The 3,144-nt window shown below is 42.3% G+C and overlaps 1 long non-coding RNA gene across 1 annotated transcript in view; it reads right to left on the bottom strand.

The window, feature by feature from the left end:
- Positions 1-584: 584 nt before the first annotated feature.
- LOC107146243 overlaps positions 585-3,144 on the bottom strand; it is a 20,968-nt gene continuing 18,408 nt past the window's right edge. Inside the window, exon 2 of the long non-coding RNA XR_001504018.2 lies at positions 585-2,166. This is a non-coding gene — a long non-coding RNA (uncharacterized LOC107146243). The remainder of the gene's footprint in view (positions 2,167-3,144) is intronic.

Raw genomic sequence — 3,144 nt, 5'->3', positions numbered from 1 at the left:
GCTGGCATCTGCTGTCAGAGTCCAAATCCTGAGGCTTGAACCCCAGCGATGCAAGGGAAGGCCCCTTTTGAACCAGTTCTCTGGATCTTCTTTCCTGTCCCTTCCTCTTTCCCTCTGGATGATCATAGCACCTCCTGCAGGCCCCAGGTAGGCTAGGGTGAGGGCAGGTGCTAGGGAACCCAAAGGGAAAGGGCATGTGAGTCAGAGACCAAGCAGGAAAAGAAAGAGGGGAAATGTGATTTATAAGTGAGTTCAACAATAAATCATAATTGAAAGCATATATATATATATATATATATATATATATATATATATATTAGATTTTGTTCAGAGAAAGACAAAGGGATCAACACATTCAGAGCTCTGTCTACTTGGGGAGTAGTTTGGTTAGCAATACAAACATTTTTGTAATTTTGTTAATGTGTAAAGACTTTTCACCTACCCTTCATTGACTGTTCCCTGTGGTTTGTGATTACCAAGTTCATTTAGCAGACAAAGTGTAGACAGATTGCCTCCCATCATATAGCAACAACTGAAGAGGGGAAGGCCAGTGTGCATTGCAGGCAGTGCCAGACAAAACCACATGAGGTCCAAACACCAAGTTAATCTTTATTACCAGGAAAAACACAAATACGTATGTTTTCTCCTTTACTACTTTTGAGCATTTCTTAACTGCCTAGGATTCATCAAAGCTTAGAGTTTGCACCAGATTTTGTGGTCGCTTGTTTTAATATCTTACATGCACAGAAGTACCCTTGCTTTTGACATGACTTTTCTCAGACTATTTCAATTTTTAGAATGCCAATATAAGCACAATTGTTTCAGGCCTTATTTATTTTTTTCAATTTATGAAATTTGCTATGGTTTTCCCCAGGATGCAAAAAAAATTCTACCCCCCACAAACCCCATAATGATGTACTTTGTGGGGGCGAAAAACCAGCACAGGAAAGAAGTATGGTTTTGGGAGTAAGTACTTAAGGAAGGGATACATCAGTTGAAGTCCTTTATCTTAACAAAGCCATGAAGCAAAGGGGATGGCTGATGTTTTTCATGAATATGAGGCCTGACATGGTACAGTGAGGCTGTCTTTATTCTCTCTCTGTGGTTGTATCAGACAGTGGCTGGGGCCAGATATTCTCAAAGTCTTCTTTGCTCCCAAGTCTCATCCTGGACTAAGAAGGATCAGAGTGACTGGAAGCTTGGTGTCTTTTTCTCTCTCTGGTATCCCTATGTGACCTCTCCACATGGTGAACTCAGAGAAGGGGATTTTTGCAGGGCTGAAAATGGAGAAAGCCCAAAGAAGCTGGCAGAACCTCAGCCTTCTCAAACCAACATCAGACATCAGTCAGCATTGCTTCCACACCAGGGCAGTCACACAGGCCACCCAGGGCCCAAGGATGGGACAGAGACCATTTCTCAATGAGAGGGATGTTAAATATGGTGATGAACTTTGAAACCATCAGAGTCAGACCTTTGGCCACAAAACATGTACATTCTTCCTGCTTGAAAATGATATTCACCTTCCCAAGCCTCCAGAGTCTCATTGTAATCTGAGTGAGTTCTGGATGCAGATGAAGTTTCTTGGTAAGGTTCTTCCTCATTTGAAGACCTGGGGACAAAAGGGACTGGTTCCTTGCCCCTCCCTTGCCCACTTACAACCATGGGGCAGAAATAGGGCAACCACCACAGAGTCTCTTATAAGAAAGGGTTGAAGTGGGGAAACCATGGCTGTCCCTGGTCTGCATCACCTCAAAACCCATCAAACGCTTGTGCAGCCCACACAATAGGTCCAGGCCCACTGCCTGGAAATGCTTCTTTATGGTTTCTGGTTTAATCATCCAGAGCTCTGAATAATCCTTCTTTGTCCCATGGGGAATGATGGGTTTTTGACTGAGTAGTTTTCTCAGTCTGAATGCCCTGTGTAACTACCAGAAATTACTGGCTTAAAACATCACCAGTTTATTGTGTCCATGGTTCCCAAGTCCAGGTCCAGCATAAGTGGGTTTTCTTCTTTGGGTCTCCTTGGACTGCAGCCAAGATGTTGGTCAAAGTAAGGATTTCAACCCAGGTCAGGATTATTTTCCAAGTCCATTGGCTGCTGGTGTAATTTATTGCTGTGTTCTCCTGCTATCTCTCCATGGCTGGAAGCTGCCTGCAGGTCTTTCTCTGTGGAAAAAGGATAATTCATAGTCTCCGTCTTCTGCCACCACCTAGAGAGCAATTTTAAGAAGCCCACCTGATTGCATAGGCCCACCTGGCCAATCTCCCCACATTAAGGGCAGTTGATTGAGTACCATAATCACATCTGTGAAAGGGGCAGCAACATTATTGTTGAATCATAGAGCTGGAGGTAGGTGCAAGTTCTCTAGGGGCTGAGGTTCTGAGAGCATCTTAGAATTTTGCCCCTCACATCACACCTAGCAGTTTGAGATCCAAAACCTTTGTTTCCTTGTGTATTATTTTTACTCACTTTGACTCAAACAGTGGTGTTTTTATGTAGCAATTACATTAAAGATTCATGGATCTCTCACATGTTCTAAGTGTATTCCACATAGCAAGTGCCCAATCACAAATGTCTCTGAGATAAGATCCTCCCTACTCTGGGTTCCTGAATGATCATGGTAGGAGGGCCAGGCCCTTTAAACTTCTATTCTATTTTTTAAAATATTTTTTTAGTTGTTGATGGACCTTTATTTTATTCATTTATTTGTATGTGATGCTGAGAATTGAACCCAGTGCCTCACACATGTGAGGCAAATGCTCTACCACTGAGCCACAACCCCAGCCCTAGAGGACCTATTTTTAACAGGTAGAATCTGAAAGGCCCAATCTTTAGATTATCAGTTCTCTTTCTCTGAAAGAATCAGTGAGGCACCTACTTATGTCTTTCCAAGGTCTTAATGAAAGTTCTTACAAACCTACATTGACCTTCAATTTGAGGTTCTTTCTTCATTTTAGCTTTGGTTGCCATTTGTATGTATTAAGAATTGTGCATAAGTTTGAGCACTTGTTTTCCTGTATGTATCATATAATTTTCTTTTCTCTCTTCTCTTCTCTTCTCTTCTCTTCTCTTCTCTTCTCTTCTCTTCTCTTCTTTCTCTCTCTCTCTCTCTCTCTCTCTCTCTCTCTCTCTCTCTCTCTCTC

The sequence above is a fragment of the Marmota marmota genome, unplaced genomic scaffold, assembly GCF_001458135.2.
Source record: "Marmota marmota marmota unplaced genomic scaffold, marMar, whole genome shotgun sequence".
NCBI classification, from domain to species: domain Eukaryota; kingdom Metazoa; phylum Chordata; class Mammalia; order Rodentia; family Sciuridae; genus Marmota; species Marmota marmota.
This window is presented reverse-complemented; position numbering and strand designations above follow the sequence as displayed.